Source organism: Dipodomys merriami, unplaced genomic scaffold, assembly GCF_024711535.1.
Source record: "Dipodomys merriami isolate MVZ:Mamm:240054 unplaced genomic scaffold, mDipMer1.0.p SCAF_247, whole genome shotgun sequence".
Classification (NCBI taxonomy): domain Eukaryota; kingdom Metazoa; phylum Chordata; class Mammalia; order Rodentia; family Heteromyidae; genus Dipodomys; species Dipodomys merriami.
Window position 1 is genome coordinate 134,217 of NW_027203904.1, and position 23,066 is coordinate 157,282.

The window sequence follows — 23,066 nt, forward strand, 5'->3', positions numbered from 1 at the left end:
TCAGTTCAAATCCAAACACTGACAAAAGATTCATTCTGTTGTCAGAAGCCAGTCGTTGAACATGTTTTCCTCTCCTGTGAAAGTCCTGAGCTTCCACTAGGATGTAGAATGTATAGGCAACCCTATAAATATGGGAACAGGTTGTCATCCATGTCCGCATAGTTATACCTGTCACCATACTCAGTAACATGCACAATAATTCCATGAATTCGACACAAATTAAGAAGTGCACTGAATGCAAGATGCTGTCCACACATGTATGTAAATATAGACGCTATGTTTAAATTATGAATTCATGACTATCTGGACCTCCCTGGGACTTGATGTCAGGTCCTGGGAAGGGCCTATCTGCTTTGTTGCTCACAAGCTGGTGTCCTCACCTTGACACTTTCCCCAATTGGGCCTGATAGGCTCTGAGTTCAAATCCCAACACTGCCAAAAGATGAATCCTGATGTGAGAAGCCCATCGATTCACCTATTTTCCTGTCCTGTGAGAGTCCTGAGTCACAGCGTGGATGGAGAATGCATAGGAAACCCTATAGCCAGGGCAATAGGTTGTCTTCCATGTAAGCACTGTTATATTTGTTACCTTACTCAGTAAAATACACAATACTTACATAAGAAAGAAAATGAGGAGAAAAAGTACTCCAAAGGCAAGATGCTGTCCAAACATATATGTAAATATTGATCCTATGTTTTAATTATTAATTTATGACTATCGTGACCCACACTGGGGATCAATGTCAGATCCTGGGAATGGCCTAACTCCTTTGTTGCTCACAGGCTGGTGTGGTCACTTTGAACAATTCACCAATTGGTCCTGCTAGGCCCTGAGTTCAGATCCCAGCACTACCAACAATTGGATCATGCAGTAAGAAACCCAGTGTGAAACTTTTTTCCTTTTCTCTGAGAGTCCTGATTGTAAGGCATGATGGAGAACACGTCTACAAATTTAGATTCCATGTGATAGGATGTCATCAATATAATAAAGGGAATGGGTGTCATCATAGTAAAATCAGTGGTAAATAAATGAATAAAACAAAAAGTACAAGGAACAACCACACCAAACGTGTATGGACTGAACATCCATAGGTAAGTACAAACCCTGCATTTTCAATGTATATAAATAGTATGTTTTCCAAGGCTGGGACTTGAATTTTGGCTTAGAGTACAGGCCTGATTTTCTTATCTTCAAGTACGGTGAGCTTGCCCTTCTAACACAGTGCTGCAGATTTACCCAGAACTTGAGTTCAAATCCAAAGCCTGGCAGAATAAATGGGGTGAATTGCAAGCCAGGGAGCTAATTTCTTTTAATTATTTTTTGCTCAGTAGGGGGTTTGAACTCAGGTTGTGGTAACTCTGCCTCAGCTTCGACACCCTATGCTGGGGTGCAGCCACTGAACATACAGTAGATCCTGAGATCCTAGACCCCCAAGCCTTGTGTGGCAAAAATGTACAGAAAAAATGCAGCGAGATGGCCTTTTTATGTTTTCTTCCTTTGCACGGTGACCCTCCTGAGTCTGAATGACACTGTTGCAAAGGGTACTTCACCTTGCATTGCTGAAGGTTGTCAGACTATTGAGGAAGTCATAGGTCCACGTGGCAATGTAGGCCTTGATTTCAATCCTAGTCCTGACACCAATCAATGGCAGGAGATACTAAGAGACTCGTTCCCATCCATGGGAATAACAAGGTAATATTATCAATGTCACAGTTGAATGAGTTGATGGTGAATGATGCTCCTATAAAATTAGACAGCATCATTTCAGAAGACTGATTTCATTTAATATTTATGAAGCATTAAAATAATACTATTACTTACAGAATGTAATAATTTCAGGATATTGATTGATTTACTTAATAGTTTGTTAAGAATGAAAACAATAACATTAATTATATGGAGGCATTATAAATACCCAAGAATTGGTAGGAATGTAGTCTATATAACCAAATAATGTATAGACATCTATGGCACTCTATAAAAATATATATTTATTAGTGTACTACCATCTGGATGTCAATCTGTTCTTATTTTGTCAACCGCTGGGACTCGATCTCAGGTACTCAGAACTGTCTGTCAGCTCAATTTGCCACAGGATGCCAGGCTGACACTCACCCATTCATGAATTGGACCTTGTAGGCTGTGAGTTCAGATTCCAGCACTCCCAAAAAATGAATCATGTAGTAAGAAGTTGATGCTGACACGTTTTCCTTTCCTGTGAAAGTCCTGGGTGTCAGGAAGGATGTGCAATACATATGCAAACCTATATCCTATGTAATCAATGTAATCACTGTTCTATGAGTCATAATAGTCAATAAAATGAGAAGTCAATACATGAATAAAACAAAAAATAAAATAAATAACTACACTGAATGCAATATAGAATCAACATATGTATATAAATATAAATCATATATTTAAAATGTACAAAAATAGGATGTTTTCTAGTGGTGGGCATCGATTTCAGGACTAAGGAAGAGACTTTGAATTTCTTGAATTCAAGGAGGCAAGTTTCTGTAGAGAGCTGCGAGAGGCCGCACCTGGAAGATGGCGCCGGTTTTCGCCCTCTGCCTTCCCGATGGCGAGTGCTCTCTGTGGTTAACAACTCCTTATATGGCTAAGGCAAAGAATCTGGCTTGCTTCCGTGCACCTGAACCTATTGGTGGTTCTCACGTGGCGTATCAGGGTTGGTTACCCAGCGGGTACTTAAGGCTGTGGGGAATTCTCCCCAGGGTTGGGGACAGAAGATTGCTCAAAGGTCCTGAATAAACTGCAGAGAGAAGAGTTCGGTGTCGTGTCTTCCTTGGTGGTCGAGGCAGTAGCAACACGTGGTGGTCCGTACGGGGACTCAGCCATAACCCCAACGAGGACTCAGAACTCTCTGCCGTCAGGGTGGTGCACCGGTAAGTTCCCAGGTAAGCAACAAGAGCAGGGGGGAGGGGGGGGGATTTTTTGCTCTTCTCTGTAGATAGAGAGTGAGATCCCGGGGCTAGTCAATAGAGTAGCCAAAAGTAAAAGTAAAAGTTTGTTTACCAGCTTTAAATGTTTAAAACATGGCTGCTTCTTCTTCGCACCCAATTTTTTTGGCTCTCAATGAGCTACTGCACTCAAAAAAGTTAAAAATAAAAAAGAGTACTTTAGAGAGATTTTTGGATGAATGTGACATCGTTGCCCCATGGTTCGCTGTCTCCGGAAGCCTCACGGTGGCCTCTTGGGAGAAACTAGGGAGGGACCTAGATTTTGCCTCTGAACAAGGAACACTTAAGAGCGGAGTGAGACCAATATGGAAACTGATAAGAGGCTGTCTTGAGGACCAGCGTTGCAGTGAGGCGGTAGAGAATGGTCAGACCACCCTAGAAATGCTTCAGGAAGAAAGATCGGAAAGGGCAGACAGCGAAAAGGAGGAGGGGGGGGGGTTATATCCCGATCTTGCTGAACTAGAGACCTCTGAGTCTACAGATTTAGAGGAACTACAATCACTCATACAACAAATAGAAAAAACAAAGATAAGAAAGAGGAGGGCACGCCTTTCATGTGCTGTGCCGCAACCTCGGCCCCTCTGCTTTATGTGGAGGACCGCGGAAGTGGCAGCCCCAGCTGTTCTTTCAGCCCAGGCATGTGGAAAGCGGTCAGAACCGAGTTACATCTAGCCTGTCCAATATTTCAGGATCCACAGGGACAGTGGTATCATGAACCCTTAGATTTTAAGGTTATAAAATCTTTAGCTGAGTCTGTGCGGACATACAGAATCATGGCCTCCTTTACTGTGGCCCAGGTGAAGGCCCTAAACAGACACTGCATGACACCCGGTGATTGGAGTGGGCTCGCACGAGCTTGTTTGAGCCCAGGTCAGTATTTAGATTGGAAGGTCTTTTTGATTGAATTTGCTAGTGAAGAGGCTGCGGCCAATCAGGCTGCGGGAAACCCAGCTTGGGACAGAGATATGCTGCTTGGACAGGGGAGATTTGCCAATCAGCAGATAGGCTACCCGGTTCAAGTTTATGAAGAAATCAATAAAATTGGCATAAAGGCATGGAAGGCCTTACCAAATAAAGGCGAGATGAGTGGCAATCTCACCATAATCCTGCAGGGCTCTATGGAGCCGTTTTCGGACTTTGTTGCCCATATGGTCGAGGCCGCTGGCAGAATTTTTGGTGACCCAGACGCAGCCATGCCATTAATTAAACAGCTTGTTTATGAGCAATGCACTAAGGAATGCAGAGCTGCCATAACCCTATATAAGAATAAGGGACTAGAAGCATGGATGAAAGTTTGCAGAGAGCTGGGCGGACCACTAACTAATGCTGGATTAGCTGCTGCTGTGGTGCAATTAACCCAGAAGGGGCTGAGAAGGTGGCTCAGTGGTAGAGCGCTTGCCTTGCCTGCCTGAGGCCCTGGGTTTGATTCCTCAGCACCACATAAGCAAAAAGAAAAAGCCAGAAGTGACGCTGTGGCTCAAGTGGTAGAGCGCTAGCCTTGAGCTGAAGAGCTGAGGGACAGTGCCAGGCCCAGAGTTCAGGCCCAGGAAAAAACCTATTCAAAAAACGCTGCAAATTTGTCTAAACAGTTGTCTAGTTATCTTTTAGGTAATTGAACTGGGGAGTTCGACAGCCTGATGGAACAGCTCAGGGTTGCCATCGTCACGGTGAACTCGACACGAGTGGATGCCGGATTGGCGGAGGGGTTATCTTCATGGATCTCCGCTGCTATGAATCATCTTAAGGAGTGGGCAGCTTTGGGAGCCCTGACAGGCCTCCTGGTGTTAGCCTCCTTGGTATGTCTGTGGTGCATTTGCCAAATTAGAGGTTCTCAGTGTCGCAGTGCAGCCATGATTATCCAAGCCTTTACAACCATTGGAGCAGGTCAGTCCCCCCAAGCGTGACTTGCCACCCTAAAACAATGAACACAGATTGCAATGCCAAAGTATTGCAGTCGAGAGGCATGAGTTTTGCCCTCGAGGAGAGCATGTTTGATTGCACACGGGTTCGAGTTGCCTTTTCCCGTCCTTGTGAAAAACGAATCAATGGACAGGCTGAATCATCCCTAGAGAAGGTGCCCTCTGGGAGAAGGCTTGTATGCAGTCCTTGCATTGCACAACAGGGATCAGACCTCTGTTCTCATCTGTGTTCTTTAAACAAAAAAGGGGGAACTGTAGAGAGCTGCGAGAGGCCGCACCTGGAAGATGGTGCTGGCTTCCGCCCTCCACCTTCCCGATGGCGAGTGCTCTCTGTGGTAAACAACTCCTTATATGGCTAAGGCAAAGAATCTGGCTTGCTTCCGTGCACCTGAACCTATTGGTGGTTCCCACGTGGTGTATCAGGGTTGGCTACCCAGCGGGTACTTAAGGCTGTGGGGAATTCTCCCCGGGGTTGGGTCAGAAGATTGGTCAAAGGTCCTGAATAAACTGCAGAGAGGAGTTCGGTGTCGCGTCTTCCTTGGTGGTCGAGGCGGTAGCGACAAGTTTCCCCTTTCTACACAGTGCAACAGCAGGGATACCTAGGCCACCAGTTCAAATTCCAGTCCTGGCAGGAGAAAAAATAGCATCTCCATGCTATGTGATGCCCAATTCATAGGTATTTCATTTGGCCTCCATTTAATGAATGTGATTGTTTAAATGCTTCATAAAGTATTAATTAATATCGACCAGTGTCCTATAATGTAATTGCGTATAGTTTTATCCTCAAATCATTCAAGTACTGCCCATTTAATCATGATATACATCACATTCCTTTGGTAGTCATATGAATAGGAATGAGTTTCATAGGATCTCCTGCCATTTGTTGGTGGTAGGACCAGGATTCAAACTGTGGGCTCCAGCTCCTACCACTTCAACCTGAGGATAGGGAACTCACAGGTCTGTCCAAGAACATCAGCAAAACCAATGATTAGCCAGGCATCAGTGGCTCTCAGGAGTCTTCCTTAAAACTTACAAGGTTGTGAAAGGAGGATCATGGTCAAAGTCACCCTAGACAGGAAAGCCCTTGAGACTCCTGTCGAACTAGTGCCAACAAAGCCAGAAGTAAAGCCATGTGGATCCAGTGGTAGAGAGCTAGCTTTGATCAAAAGCAACTCACAGATTGTGCCCAGATCCTGAGTTCAAGGTCTGGGAACAAACAGACATAGACAACAATCTGTGCAGCCATTCGGCTAAAGCAGGTCACCCTCTTGTGCCCAACTGGCATGGACAGAGTTCCCTGGGAAATGGGCTGCGTCATTTTGACTCCTCCCATTCTGCCTGCATCACACGATTCCAGCCACACCCCCATTGTTTCATGGTTCTTTCTGACCAATGGGATACAAGAATGGTGGCCACACCCACATTCCATGCCGACCAGTAGCACCATGATTCCCTCTGTTTGTTGACACCACTACCAGCAGTTGAGAAAGGTAGAGGTGGCTGAGTAAAATACTCGAGGCCTAGGAGGAAAGGGCTTCCTCAGGCCCATCATGTGCCTGCCTGAACTCTGGCCCCCTCCCCCCCTTCCCCATGGAGCAGCATTTCAAACCTGGTGCTGTGGGCTCAGACCCATGGTTTCCTCAGGCAATGGTGCAATGGTGTGCCATGAGCCAGCTTGCTGCCCTGACCTGGTCCTGGCTCCCCTGTCCTCTGCTCAGGGCCTGAGCGTGTGTCATGCCTCTGCCATTGCTGCTTGCCCCACCTGTAGCAGCTCCCAACAGCTTCTGCCAGCAACACATGTGAGTGGCTGCCACACATCCCTGCACCCTGCACCCCATATCACCTCCTCTCTGACCTGGACCCGCGCCTCCCCTGTGCCCCACAGTCTGGCCTACGCCATGCCACAAATGTGCCCCAGGGGTAGGGGTGGGTGTTGACCCGAGGATCTCACCCCCATCCCCAGAGGCTAGTGTCCCAGGAAACCAGGAGATATATGGTTGGGTGAGGAGTGGGCGCCACAGATCCCTTGGCCTGGAGTAGTGGGAGCCACACTGCCGCACATCTTCACCCCTCCTCTCTCTGGTGAAAACCTGGTGGCTTTAGTCAGAGGTAGGGAGGAGCATGTCTACACCTGCCTTCTGGGGTCTTTTTCTTTTTTTCTGGGGATTGGAGGTGTTGGATGCAGAATATAGACACCCTTCCTGTGTGAGCTCTTGTGTTCTGTGTTCGGTCAACGATTCCCCTGAAGACAGAGAAACACATAGAGAGAAACATAGAGAGACAGAGAGAGAGAGAGATAATCTTTTTCCTTGTACAGCCTGACTGTGCTCAGGTGAGTGATCAGTTGGCAAATTGCAGGTGCTGCATGGATGAGTCTTCTGTCACCAGTCTGGATGTGTGTGTGTGTGTGTGTGTGTGTGTGTGTGTGTGTGTGTGTGTGTGTGTGTGTGTAGAATTGGGTTGTAACAAGGAGGCAGAATGCTTTGGTAACTTCTACCTGCTATCTTTGAGGCAGGTATGGGCTTCACAGCTGAGGTCTGGGGGCCTGGAAAGGTGAGAGGCTTGAAGGGGACCCAGCACTGTTAAATTACAAGAACAAGGGAACTGTGTGCAATGGGGCTGGGTACTCCCTTGAGCCTGATTGGTGGCAGTGGGATATTTGGAGGACCTGGGAGTCTGGCCTGCAGGGGATGGCTTCCCAAGGGGACAGAGACCATGACCAACACTTAGTAAGGATACGAGTTCTGCTGGTATGGAGTGCAACATCATAGGTCAGACTCTGGGTCTTCTCATCATGATGTCTGATGGGCGAGGCCAACCCTATCTTAAATCTTGAGCTGTGATCTTCATATCTCAGCCTCCTGAGTATCTAGGATTATAGGCATGAGCCTCTGGCACTGGGATTCTGGTTCTTTTTGGTATTTTAGGGTTAGACCTAAAGACCTTAGGCTTGCCAGTCAGGTCTTCTACCATGCGAGTCAAGCATTTCTGTCTTGGGCATTTCTGAGATGGAGAAGTAATATATGCTCATGCTGGGCTGGATCATGGTCCTCCTATCTGTGACAGGCATGAGCCACCAGGCCCGGTCTTCTGTAGTTGGGATGGTAGACATGTAGCACCACACTCAGTCATTAGTTTAGATGGATTGTCCCAAACAAAGTCCACAGCAGCCGATTCTTGACCAGAGGTGAATCTCTGGGTTGGGCCTCAACCGTTGGACTTCAATCTCCTCATGGTACAGTTGAGGAAACAAAGGATTAATACAGAGGGATATCTGGAACAGGGACAGGCACAGAGGGAGGGGCCATCTGATCCTTTTCTTGGCAATTCTGTGACCATATGATAGGAAGATTCCCAGAAAGATCTCAGATGGTGTGTGTTATTAATGGTGAAACAGGTATAGGATTATGAAACAAAACATGGCTCTCTTTATTACCCTATCCCCATGCGTAACAGGATCCTTCATTTTGTTCACTTTTGAAGCTGGGGAAACTGAGGCACAGAGAAGCCAGGTGACCTACTAATGACTCCTAGCTGACAGGAAGCTCGGCCTGACTTCTCTGCCATGCTCCTTAGGACAATGGGCGCTATTCAGTCCACTTCTTGTGGTGGGAAGTCCACTTCTTTTCAGTCATGGGGCTTGAACTTTGGGCCTGGGGCAGCTCCCCAAGCTCCTCAGCTCAAAGCTAGTATTCTACCACTTGCGTCACAGCACCACTTCCAGGTTTCTGGTGGTTTTTGGAGATAAGAGTTTCACAGATGTTCCTGCCGGGCTGGCTATAAACCACCATCTTCATATCTCAGCCTCCATTGTACTTAGGATTATAGGCCTGAGCCACCGGCACCTGGCTTAAGTGTAATTCTGACCTACTTTCTTTCTCTTTCTCTCTCAGGAACTGATTCAATGGGTGCTGGAGGAGGTGGCCCAGCATCCCCATATGGTTGGAACCAAGGTGGCCCTCTCATTCTGGAGGTAGACTGTGGGTCAGGCTCTGTCTTGCTCACTCTGTTGTACCAGCTCCAAGAGGTAAATCCCTCTGTGCCCTGCCTACACTGTGACAGTAATCCATTGCCCAACTAGCCTTACTGGACTCAGTACTGTGTTCAATGTTCTTTTCTAGCAAAAATTTCTGGTTAAAATTATGATACATAGTTACAGAATGAAAATGTAATGCCATCTTAAGAAAGTCATTTCGGGTTCTGGGAATGTGGCTTCATGGTATGGTGATTGCCTAGCATGCATGAAACCCTGGGTTCAATTCCTCAGTACCACATAAATTGAAAAGAAAACACTGGAAGTGGTCCTGTGCCTCAAATGTTGGATGGTTAGCCTTGAGGAAAAAAAAAATCTGAGGAATAATTCCCAAGTGCTGAGTTTTAGCTCGAGGACTGCCAAAACAACAACAGCAACAACAACAACAACAGTCTAAGTGAGATTTGGAAACTCTTTTGGCAAGTCATCGCACCAAAAGGGCAGAGGCTAATTAACAGTTGTGACAGAAGAGAAGGAATAACTCCAGATGGAAAGAAAAAATGATAGTAACTAAGGTATAGCAGAAACCGTTCTAGGAAACCATTTTTGGATATTGAAGAACTAGTTATCAGCTAGGCTTATTCTTCATTGCCCTTTAACATTCAAAATCTCCTAGGCTAGTTCTTAATCTCTGTGTGATAAATGTACCTCCTTCTATGCTGTTCTTTCATACCTGATCTACTTTGCTTTCTAAAAATCTGTCTTTCTATATTTCTCTGTGAACATTTTCTGATACTAAATACACCTACAAAGATGAAAGAGGATGCTAATGTAAGAGTCCCATGGCTCATGGGTCATTAATGTAACAAAATGGGAAAGGAGGACATATTTATTGCTAACTCAATCATTCTGACAAGCTTCAATGTCACATCATTTGGTTCAGATTTACATTCTTTGTCTACATAGTGACATTAAGTGCACATAAATGCAAATATGAGCCGGGTGTTGGTGGTTCATGTCTGTAATCCTAGCTACTGAGGTGGTTGAGACCAGAGGATTGTGGTTCAAAGCCAGCCTGGTCAGGAAAGTCCATGAAACACTTACCTTCAATTAACTCCAGAAACTCGGAAGTGGTGCTGTAGCTAAAGAGGTAGAGTGCTCAATTTGTGCTGAAAAGCTGAGAGACAATGCCCAGGATCAATATTCAATAATCACAACCAACAAAAAATTACAAATATGGCTTTAAGTTTCCCTCAAAGGAATGATGAAGTCAATAGTAATCTTCCCAAATGATTTAGTAGTGCACCTACTTTTGCTGAGTTATTTGTTATGGCTTCTTTGCTAAACATATTCTCTTTTTTAAAAATTGTCAAATAGTAACTTTATAATAAACTTCATCTAATATTTCTTGGTTCAAAAGAGAAGTACATACAGTTGAGGTCACTTAGATTTCTTACTGTCTTAGTTCAAAGCCAACCCAGGCAAGAGAGTCTGTCAAACACTTATCTGTAATTAAACACCAAAAAAGCCAGAAGTGGAGGTTTGGCTCAAGCAGCGGAGTATTGGTTTGGGCCACTTTGGAAAGAAAGACAACTGTTCAGGGACAGGGGCCAGTCTCTAAGTTCAAGCCCCAGAACCAGCACAAACTAAATAAACAAGGAAACAAAACAAACCCTGGGTATTTCTTTGGGACTCTCCTTAAAATAGTGGTGGTCCGAAAATAGGCTGCTTTTGCTGATCATACTCACTGGATCCTGCTTTTTTGGAATCCTTATTGCTATGTAAAACTCAGGACTTGACTAAAGGAATTGATAACTGATTCCTGCAACAAGAGAATCATCTCAGGAGTGAAACATCCATCCATAAGACACTTCAAAACCTCCATATCTTTGCTTCTTTACAATAGAACATTTTTAAAATAAAGTGACTTCCTTTTGTTCTATACTGGCCTTCAAATGACATATTGTTTCCTTATACTCTCAACCAGAAGTTCACAGACAAGTTTTATATGAGTAAAGGACACACTCACAAAAGTCAGGGACAGAGTTTCCTTCCAGCCTAGGATCCTTTTCTTATATAGTAAAAAGGAAAGCAATAGTTAACTTGAACTTTATCATTTCACTATATTCAATTCCTCTCCTAGGATCAGTTTCCACATCCAGTAACAGTTACTTCCACTTACTTCCAGTAACAATCTATGGTGCTGCTCCAGAAATAAATGAATGTTTTCTGGCTTCATTGAAATAGCACAAGGATACTTTTGGCCATGAGGTAACATGTGTTTCAGAGACAACTTAGTAAAGAGAAATGAAATTTAAATTGCTTATAAATACATTATCCATGAGAACATTTTGTTCAAACTTCCTATGTGTTCTGTCAATTAAGGTGAATTTTAAATGGGAAGAAGGTTCTCAGATCATTTTTGTGAGTCTATGTGCTGTACATTAATTTCCCAAGTGTACATGAGTTAAGAGTAAGAGAAACAATAGCAACTATAGGAGAAAAAGAAGTTCTGTGTTTATGTACAAGTGTTCAATAAAATATAGAAGACTCAACAAATAAGAAAACATTGAAAAATAAAGCCAAATCCAATATGTAGATTTATGGGAATAATATAGAGAAAGCATTACTCCTATGTGGAACATGAAGCATGAGGCCACTGCCTTTCTAAATTATGCTTGCTAATCACGTAAATGTGCAAAAAGGAGAATGGAAGAATGATTCTGTTTCCAATGCAAGTCAGATATAGGAGAGTAGATGTAACTGGAGAAAAAGAATCCATCTTGAGAGAACAGGAATTATACCAGCAATGAACCTGGTGGCTAAGATCACATTTCTTATTCTTTCCTTTTCTTATATTCTTTTTGTTGTTGTTTTTGTTGTTTGTGGCCCTTGAAACATAGGACAGGTTGCTGTCCCTCAGCTCTTCAGCTCAAGGCTAGTGCTCTTCCACTTGAGCCACAGTGCCACTTCCAATTTTCTAGTAATTATTGGAGAAAAGAGTCTCCAGGACTTTCCTACCCGTGCTGGCTTTAAACCCCAATCCTCAGATTTCACAACAACTTGGTTTAGGATCACATTTCTAACAGTGTACACTCAGGATATGTAATGTATATGTTCATCTATCTTTATATGAATTCTTGAGTTAAAAATCTGGGCTACACGTTAGACTTTACACTCACAAAAGTGTTTGAAGTTTAAAAGTTGATACTCCTGGAAAAATAAAACCTAAGAATGTAAAGGAGTCTGGGAAGTTCAATTTGCATTTAGCTTGGACAGCATAGGCTTTGAGACACTACGTATAATTAATCAGCCAAAAGCTGGAATACCAGTCAAGAGCAACATTGCTGAATAAGAGCTTTAGGTTTTTGCATACATACATTCGAACATACACATACACACAGAGGCACTTATAGGTGCACACAAAAAGACACAAATGAAACAACTCTTAGAATATGTAGAAAAGTTAGAAAACAATAGAAAATAAGTCCTGAGTAAGATTAGAATCAAATGATAATTTTAAATATTAGAAAGCCTTCAAGTGATCTTTCCCCCAGAATTTGAGAATATTACATAGGTAGGGACAGAGATAGTAAGAGAGTTAAGTAATCATTATTATTATAAGATCCATGGTAGAATGAGTCAGGGAACCCTGCAGGTGCATCTGAAAATGTTCATATCCTGTGTCAAATGTTAAAACATCTTTGAAAATAGTACATAAACAGTCTGAGCATTCAGTCTAGTGGATAAGATCATAGGAGAAGTTCAGAATTGCTAGTCTGTTTCTAGATTAAATAAACAAACTATGGCAGGGCAAAGTGCTACAAGCTTGGAATTATAGCACTCAAACAGGAGAATAGAGAGTGGAATTACATAACGATACCTTCCCTGGACCAGGTAGAATAATTTTGTCTCAGTAAAACAAACCAAACAACAAAAATGGAATACACAGTTGGAAGTTTGGGCTAATTTTGTCATTATGATTTGAGAAGTCAAGTTTCCTATTGAATGCAACTCATATATATCCTCACTTGTGTTTTAAATGCTCTCATCATTACAGAACATTCCTAGATGAAAAATAGCTCATGATTCCCATCCAAAAATTTGCAAAAGTAAGTAAGCCTCATTCTGTTGGATTCCAAATTAATGTTGAAGTATTACAAAAGCTTAAATCTGGAGAAATAGCAAAGTTCATCTAATGTAGGACTTTGTAGACCTTGTTAAATTAGAATTTAGATTTAAAATATATTTTTTGGTTTTGTTTGTAATTTCATATTCTATAGTATACTACAAAATTATTTTTAAGTAGAGGGATTAATTGAAAAATTCACAAATGATTCTGGCATTCTATTTGTCTAGATATTCTTTCAAGAGAGTTATAATTAGAACATAGTTAATAGATAATTCCCACAGTTCATGTACACTATGTTAATGTGAATAATCTAGACAGAGTTGCCAAAAAATGGATGACATTAATTTATACATTTAGAAAAACCAATTTTTAAAGGATTTGGTTTAATATGGTATGAAGAGAGTAATTGTGTGACATCTTCTTTCTTCTACCTATATGTAACACAGGAAGTCATTTCCTTATTTACGTGCCTCTGTATACATGGAGAAAAATGCTAGGTTTGGGGTTTGTTTTCAATTTTGTTTTTTGTTTTATTGGTTCATCCTAGAGCTTGAACTCTTGGCCTGGACAGTGTCTCTGAGCCTGTTGATGCTCAAGTCTCGTGCCCTACCACTTCAACCTCAGTGCCACTTGAGTCTGGCTTTTGTGGAGAATTTTTTTGGAGATAAGATTCTAAGAAATCTTCCTGCCTGGGTGGGCTTTGAAACATATTTTTTTTTATCTTAGCATCCTGAATATCTATGATAGTTAAAAAAGTATAAATATAAAAAATATTTGCAAGTGTTCTGATCTCAAGAATACTAGCGGAGGAAAAATGATGCAGCTCAATGTATTGTAGTGTTCTTTTCAGAATAAGGAGGGCGTCACATTAGCAGAGGTGTAGTATTTTTTCAAAATAGAGATAAGGTATTCATGATGTGAATTAAGGAATTTTAAGGTGCCCCTTAAAAGTTGGAAACTGTTGGGCTAGGATGACTTTATGGCATAAATCTTGGGATTGATGGTCATAGAAATAATAGCTTAATCTGATAAACAATAGCTTACTCTTGAAGAATTAATTATTACATATGCTTCATAGTTTTATCCTCTACCAGAATGTGGCTATTTTTCTGTTGACTTCTCAGTCTGTAACACCCCATTGGAAACTACAGCTATTGCAGAATTATATAACATGCAAACAGGTACTGTTTGGAATCTCTCAGAAATGTTAAGAATTTAAAAATGAGTAGTTATTAGTCATAGGAATTTTGAAGAACACATATATTCTGTCCTCTTAACAACTTACTTACTTTTAAAAGTTATGGGTTTCCATAGCATTAAACAGTTTTCTGTTTTAGAATGAGAAAGTACTAAATTTATTCTTTTTTGAAAATTTTGGCAAGTATATTGTGAAAATATTGTCTAGTTGGATAACATTCAAGTTGATCACCCTCTGATAAATAAGGGGTAATTAATTCAAATTAGATGCCAAATAGTATTGATTTTTAAAATATTACTACATAAAGAATATTATTTCCTGTGCCAATACAGTGAAATTATATTTTATGCAGCTTATTTTTCAATTTTATTATCAAAGTGATGTACAGTGGGGTTACAGTAATTGTAAGGTATTAAATCATAACTTTTCAAATTTGTTAACCTTCTCTCATTTTCTCATAGTTTTCCTTCATCCCTTCATCCCTCACAAGTTGTAATGTACATTTCCAATATATTGTCTTGTGAGTATTGCTATTGCATTGGTTTGCCTTTTGTCCTTTGTCTCACCATTATGCTTTTCCTCTTCCCTTCGCTAATTAAGGTAAATGTTTATACAATACAAAATGATAAACCATAGGGGGAAAACCCAAAGAAAACAGAAATCACATAGTTCATCAAAAACAACAACCACAAATGAAAAAATCTGGTTCCATATCTTGGAATTAATTTTGCTTAGCATCAGCTAATATGGTTATATATATGCATAACAAAGCCACTGGAATATAATAGCTGCATGGATAATATATCATGAAAATAACATGTTAACTTTTTGATGGTAATGGTGGAATTAGGATTGGTGAATTCACGGTTCTGATAAAGGATTTTCAAGAGTTTTAAAGTTATGACAGGTAAATTTTAATTGTTCAAAATTTTAACAACTTAGCCTATTACAAAAATTTAAATTGCCTGGAAGAATAGTTTTCATGCAAAGAAATCCAATGAGACTTAGTAGAGAGGGAACAATGTGGATGAAGATGGCTCTTTTTCACACTAAACAAACAAACCTGTAAATCCTGTAGGGTCCCTTGGAATTATCCTTACCCAGGAAATATATTTTCACTGTTTGACACAAGGTTGTATTGGAATTTAAATTCAAAGTTCTTAAAAAATAAGGCATCAAAATTTGTGAATTTACCTTTAATTACCAAAGAGCAATTCTCTGAAAAAGATAATTTGAGTCAAACAATTTAGGGAGAAAGTGCCCTTCACAATGAAAGAAGGTGTTGGGATTACACATTTTTGTTTATAACACTTTCCACAATGTCTTTGGATGTGAAGCAATGAAACACAGAAAAAAATCTGATTGGATACTTCAAACCAATGATTTCACATTTCTAAATGGCTCACAAAAGTAATATCCTTATTAATATGAGATAGTGAATACTTCTGTTATTACATATGCCAAAAAGTTCAGAAAAGAATTGAGCAAATGGAAAAGTTAATAAAAAAAGTTTTGTTAGAAGACTTAGCTAAGCATATTGTATTCAGCAGTGAAGGGAGGCCAAAACTTTTTGATATAAATTGTGTTAGTATTTTTACTCCCTAAAGTGAGTTTACAGAGCCTATTTGGCTCACTACAATGCAGAACTGATTGAATGAAGACATGAAAATAAATTCCACGTCCAAATGAGGCAATTTAAAGAGTTTTAAAAGAGAAATAATGAAGATTTAACAGTGGTGGAGCCCATATAGTCCTTCAGCTTCACTAGACATGAAGCCAAGAAGCTGTGATTAATTGGAACTCCGGCAAGAGCTAAAAGGAGGACATAGAAATAGGACATAAAAGCATTGTCCTTTTGTAACAGACACTGTCTTCCAAGGTATGGGTCATTTAACTCTATTGTCCTCCAGACATCTTGGTGAACAAATTCAAGACCAAGAGAAAAATAATCTATTGAAATAATTTTGCCTAGAATAACTTCACTGTTCCTGATATGGTATCTAAGGAGAATCTTAAGAGAGAAGATAAAAGTGCAGTGTTTTTTGTTTCCTATAAGCATCTTGTTAGGAAAATATATTTTTGAGCTTAGACAATTCTGATTGAACCAACAAGTGATGGAGTACTTATTTTTGTGGGCACTTTAGACACAAGAAGTCTTTTAAGGTAAAAGAAAAAAAATAGCTGAATATTTGTGATCACAGCTTCTAGGGCTGTATTCTGGAGACAAAGTTTTACATTAGATTTCTCCTCATTAACATAAATGTTGTTTCATGGCAACCAAATGCAAGAGGGATATTTAATGGACTCATTAAATATCAATGGCCAATTAAACAGCATGAAAGAAGAAAATGGCAAATAATATTTAATGAATTACTTTGCCAGAAGAAAGAAGGAAAAATATAATTCAAAATCAATTGACTTAAAAGTATGAAGAAAGAGTAGTGAAGAGATATTAGAGAAAATATAGAGTATTGTTTTCTCTCCAGTGGAGTAATGGGTTCATGATCTTGTTTCTTCCACACTAACCTCACAAGCTACCAAATGTGTCTCAGAACTGGATTATCCAGTTCAGACAGAAAACTCGTAGAAGAAAGATACTATTTGCAGCAGATGTAGGTGATTTATAACCTTAGACAATCTATTTAATTCTGTTGAAAATTCTCCCCTATCCCAAACTTCTCTCTTTGAACAGTTTTGTTTGCTTTTCCCAAGACTGCCCTTCATTAATTGATTAAAATTTTGAGAGGTCATATTCATACTCTCTGGAGATTGCTGTTTGGTTGTGATTTTTCTGTTTTTTGTTTCTTGTGTTTTTTAACTGAATTTTAAAAGGTTGTGCAATTGTTTTACAATTAAATATATCCATCTAATTGTCCAACGCTCCTAGATCTGAGTCACTCCTTCCATCATTCTCAACCAACCCATTCTCCAAGATTTATTTCCAATTTTCCACTTCCTTTATCATGTGTGTACATTGAATATTCTAGCTGTACTTGCCCCTTGTTCATTTTTCATTCATTCTATGTCTTTACTATAATTCTTCTCTGGTTTCAACTTCCTGATAGTCATTGTGTTAAACTGTCTATTAATACTTTGAATGGTTTATATGCATTCCATGGACTTTCAATCCTGCATATTCTTGAACTGATGTCAGCTTATATTTCCATAATTGATTCATCTGCAGCAACAATTTGCTGGAGACTGGGGAGGTGAAGCACCTAAACAAGACTTTATTCTCATCCATTTGGAAGATTAATCTTTAGACAAAAAGAAAGTTAAAAAAATGGCTTAGAATGTATTCCTAACTACGAATTTTTATAAATGGCTTTGTACAATGGTGTGATTCTTTTATTTTACATGGAATAATATTTTCTACTGCCTATAAGTTTTGGAAAAAGAAGAAAATTAAAATTTATTCCAAAAGAGGAATATGATAAAAATAGAAGACAGATATTATGTTTGTCATATCTCTGATGAATACCCATATTCAAGACTTAAAGTCATATTTCTTACTATATTAGACAGAAGGAAAACATAAAATAACATATGATAAGGCAACTATTTGTGACTTTTTAAAGTGTACCTTATTAAATGATGAAATTTATTAGCTCACGTTTGGGTTTGAAATTTAGGAGGCTAACCTATTTAACACATTTCTGGAAGGCCCTTACTGAAAAACACAAATTGTGGGTGGTACTATTTCTACACTTTAATGAATGGTTGAACGTGTTTGGCATTAGTGCTGTGTAAAAAATTCAACTCTATTGTAACTTGCTCCCTACACTTAAAAAACTTGTAATGTCACTAAGTATCATCAACTTGTAAAATGTCATTTTGACGAATGTGATTTTAAAAAGTTTATTTGAAAAGGAATACACTTTCAGAAGATTAAATGTAGATTATCATTGGTTTGAGAGTGACATTTTTATACCACAGAACCATGTTGTACTGAAGTCCCAGTGTTTTGAAGCACCCCTTAGTGCTTCAAATATTTTTCTGAATTACATTTGACTTCTAAGTCAAGTTTTCCGGGCTTTGGTAGACCAATTATGGATCTATCCTTCAAGGAACTATTTTTTGGCCCACTTATGTTGGAATAAAATCTTTCATTAATCATAGGGGAGGGGTATTAAAAATAATCTTTTGACACTTTGTGAACTTGTTCACTCATATGGGCTGGTCATCTATAAGTTGCATGTTTTAATTACTGTACTTTCTCTCAAATTTTATTTCATTCTTCATTTTAAGTTGCCTTGCATTCCACAATTGCTTACTGCTAATTCCTGCATCTCAAGGAATTGGGGCCCTGAAATATAGGAAATGAGAAATTGAGATTGGTCTTCAATTACTATGTGCTGACATGTTGCATGGGCCTTGGTGAGAAGTCTTGCCCCTGTTATTTGATGATGCAGATAACTGGGACCTGGGATCCTAGGATCCATGGGGACTGCAGAAGAATAATGTTTTTTTAGACATCTTAGCAAAATTTGGGTATAATCAATAGGAATGCTTCCAAAATATGGAGAAAAACAGTTTGGGACAAGAGAGTTAAAACAATAAACAGAGCAGCAGAGTAAAATGCATTATAGATTAGAGGGAAACATTTTTTTTTTTTACCATGTGGATTCAGAAGACCAAGAAAAGTTAAAATGTATCACAAGTTTATACTAAAGACATTGCATTGATACTTTTTATATTCTAATATATATTTTAAACCTAATTATTTATATTCCAATTCTATTTACTAGAATAAATAAATATCAATTTATTTGCCAAAATATCAACTAATTCTAGTAAGTTTTACTGTGTGAAATATAAAATCAGCACATATAAATATAAAATACATAATTATATATAATATAATTAAAAGGCACAGGTTTGCATTGTTCTGTTGTAGTTACTGTATCAAAGGCAACTCTGTTTTAAAGTATTATTCCATTATTTCTACCTTAGTGTTTGATAAAGTTAGACCTAAAGCTTTATCGTTTGTAGATTTACAGCATGGAGGCAAGAGGAAACACTGTGATTAAAACAGTATCAATTTAATGCCTAATAACAAGGAGAAACATATGGACTTCTCTTGCAACTATGAAAATATTTGGTGATAAAAAGGCAGTAGTGTAAGTTCCTGCCTGGTTGGATGGTAGACAGGCCAGGACATTAAGTAATCATGCATAAGAACAATTTTTTCACCTTCTTGGCTTTAGCTACTTTTGAAATGGAAGGTATATTAAACAATTATATTTTGATAAAATACCTTCTAGTCTGAACAGTTCTGTTTGAACTGTTCATCTCTCTATGATCCCTTGTAACCAAGATTAGTTTTGTTCTAGTAAGACAATCTATGCTGTCAGGGTATGATTTTCTGGTTGGTCTGTTCCCACATGGAAGAAGGGTAAAGGCTCAGGTAGACATTTGTGCCAGTAACACCTCATTTGGGAAAATATCAGCTGAAGAAGTTTAGAAGTAGCTCTTAAGCAACGCTTACTTTGAATCCATTAGGTCCACATAGCTAACACAGTTGGATAAATAAGTACTTGAAAAAGCCATCACCTTTGGACCTATCTATAAATAATTGAGAGTATGATCAAATTCCAAATAAAAAGACTTAAGATAGTCATTGACAAAAAATTTGCAAATGTGAGCAATCGATTGATCAATATAATTATTTCTACTATTCACAGAATTTTAGGGAAATAAGATCGATAGCATTGTTAGGAACATTACTGTTTCCTTGTTACAAGTAGGCACCCAAGCCTATATAGGCTTGTATAAAGATTGCATCATTAACTACTTAAATTTAGAGGATACTACATGCTTCAGCAGCATGAATACTCAAATTACAATGCAGAGATTAACATGGCACTTGCACAAGGATAATATGAAAATTTGAGAAGTATTCCATATGTTTCATTCTTCAGATGCAAGAAATGAAAAACAGTTATTAAAAAGTTGATTATAAAATTACAACTGTAACAATACACGTAATTCATATAATTAAATTTAGGTTGACATCAGTGTATTAAATATTCACCTCAGAAAGGCGTTTACAAAGCATAAACTTTACAAAACTTTTCAAATTAGACAACATTGTCATTTTATCCCAAAGAAAAATAATATTAAGACCTAGAAAAAAAAGAATCAAACTGTTTCTATATGGAATGCAATCAGAAAGGACACATTAATGAACCTAAATATTATAAAATAATGTAGAATTCAAAGTATATCTAGGAGAAAATAAAATAAATTATGAACATTATGCAAACATAGAATATAGAATATTTTAAAATATACTTTTTCAGACAAGCACCAGAAATATTTTAGTTTCTGTACTACTCATTTCAACAGGTAAGTTAAAATTGTTTCTGATTAAAAAATCACAAACTCTGGAGAAATCATTATACATGTATACAAAAACTATTAAATACATTTTGACATCCAATGCAGGCAATTCACTTGGAAGAATTCCGCAGAATCCATGAATTTTTACAGTAAAATATTGGTGTTGCCGGCACATGTGGCTTATGCCTATAATGCTAGCTACACAAGAGGCTGAGATCTGAGGATCATGGTTCCTAGGCAGCCTGGGAAGGAAAGTCTGTGGTACTTTTATCTCCAATAAACCACTAGAAAACTGGAAGTGGAGCTGAGGCTCAAGTAGTAGAGCGCTCACCTTGAGCTGAAGAGCACAGAGATAGCTCCCAGGCCCAGAGTTCAAGCCCCATGACAGACCAAAATAAAATATATTGCTCTTATTTGGATTGTGAAAATATTTTGTAGGGACACAAAAGATCGACTTGCATTTTTGAAATTTAAGAAACTTAACCCGACCATTAGGACATAGGTGAACAATTTGTACAGCCTTCCACAACTTCATAGAGGTAGTGATACATACTTATCCTTTTGGCAATATCAAATGCAATTTTTTCTATGTTGTTCTCCAGGCCTGGTTTTATATAATGGTTCAACAGAAGGAGATTCAGCGTATCTTTGCTAGCTCAATTCTCACCAGCAATATGTAAGGGGGACAAGAGGCCTTTAGTTGGGCATTGGTATCTGCATCATGATGAAGTAATAAAGAAGTCATTCTGGTATTATTCCACGTATATGCACTGTGCAGGGGTGTCCAGTCATCTACAGTTATTACATGTGCCGCTTGAGACACCAACTCACTGACAATGTCTAATTGTCCACTGTACGCTTCTTAATGAAGAGGGTTATACTCATCGTCATCCCTACTATTCACATGAGTGGCCTTGTGGGAAAGAAGTCTCCGCACTGTAGTAAGCCGAATATTTTTGGCAGCCCAATGAAGAAATTTGCTTGGATCCTTCTCCATTTTTTTTCTTGCAATTGATATCATTCCTTATTTTTTCATTTGTTCTTCATATTCCTAAGAATTGCCTAACCAGAAACTTTGAGTGCCAGTGGGAATGAGGTGTCCATGTATTTTCCTAATAGTTCACATTGGTTGAACTGGTCAAAAATATCCAGTGAATTTTCTGCAACTGTTTATTCACCATGATTTATATTCTCTTTTTCCAATTTTACTATTCGAAATTATTCTAACTGGAGAGTAGGGAATTGATGGAGAGCAGAGGAAAGATATTCCTCCATATTCAAATGTACACACTGAAAATGAGGACCAGTGATGTCTCCATGTGCAGCTTATTCTAGGCATGAGAAACTAGGAAATAATGCCTTCCATATAAATGATTTGGGAAATGGCAGAGCAAAAAGTGAAATGATACAACAAAAAATATAAAAGCAAAATAAATTAGGATAATTATGGAGCAATCGTGTTATATATGAGAACCATGAAAGGGAGAGAGAAAGAAAGAGAAAGATGTGTAATGACGTAGCTAGCCACATAATCCATGCCTCTGATCAATTTGTAGAGCAAACAAAATTTTATTTTTTAAAAGAGATGGAAATCGAATTTATGTATTTACTTGAAGTTAGTAAATACATTTTTAGTAGCCTACATAAAGAGACATAATTTTACCAAACTACAGACAGTAAAATAAATCCTTGATAGTTCTAGTAACAGATCTGACTGAAATCAGTTGAATCATACTTTTCTTGTACAATGAAGGAATAAGAGGGTAGTAAAGCAGCTAGAGAAGGCAGGGAGATTGTATGTGTGACAAAACTTTGTGGAAATTGGTATTGAGGATTTCTTACTGGTGATCCACTTGCACTGGAAGCATGATTCTGAAGTATTGCTTGCCGATTCTGAACTATTGATTTGATTATTATATTCTCCAAGAAGAAAATGAGAATTGATAATGAAGGACTACTAATACATTTTGACCTTCTCACTAAGCACTTTCAATCATCAAAATCACATGAAGACAATAGACAGGCCTACTTTTTAGATGAAAGCAAGTGTCTTTTAAAAAAAGGAATATTTGTAGTCATGCAAAGGACTTCTATTTTACCAATGCCTCATACATTTTTCTAATGTTGGGTAACAATAAATAATGGATCTATTAGAAAGCTCTTAAAGCTCATATGTTAAATAGTGAGTTCTCTTACACTATAATATGGTATTTTTTGTGTATGGTCTTAAGAATAATTTACATTACTAACTTGAATTTCTGACAGGACAGTATCATCACTGTACATCTTGCTTCTATACTCTCAGCTTTAAATTACTATTTAAGTATGTGCATTAGATAACTATAGAGGAAAAAGTAGAAGTCACACTGATGGCTTATGTCTTTAGTAGTAGTTAATCAAAAAGATGAAATCTGAGGTTTGTGGTTTGAAAGCAGACCAAGAAAAAAAATGTCCATTAGATTCTGATTTGAACGTAACCAGCAAAAGCTAGAAATGGAGCTGTGGTACAAGCAGTAAAATGCT

The 23,066-nt window shown here is 38.7% G+C and overlaps 1 long non-coding RNA gene and 1 pseudogene across 1 annotated transcript; both read left to right on the forward strand.

The window, feature by feature from the left end:
- The first annotated feature begins 6,592 nt into the window (after nt 1-6,592).
- LOC138836033 (uncharacterized) lies at nt 6,593-12,994 on the forward strand. Its single transcript, XR_011374871.1, has 3 exons — nt 6,593-6,697; nt 8,792-8,925; nt 12,932-12,994. It is a non-coding gene; the product is annotated as an uncharacterized lncRNA (long non-coding RNA).
- Nucleotides 12,995-20,015: 7,021 nt separating this feature from the next.
- Nucleotides 20,016-20,112, forward strand: LOC138836042 (U6 spliceosomal RNA; annotated as a pseudogene).
- Nucleotides 20,113-23,066: the final 2,954 nt, after the last annotated feature.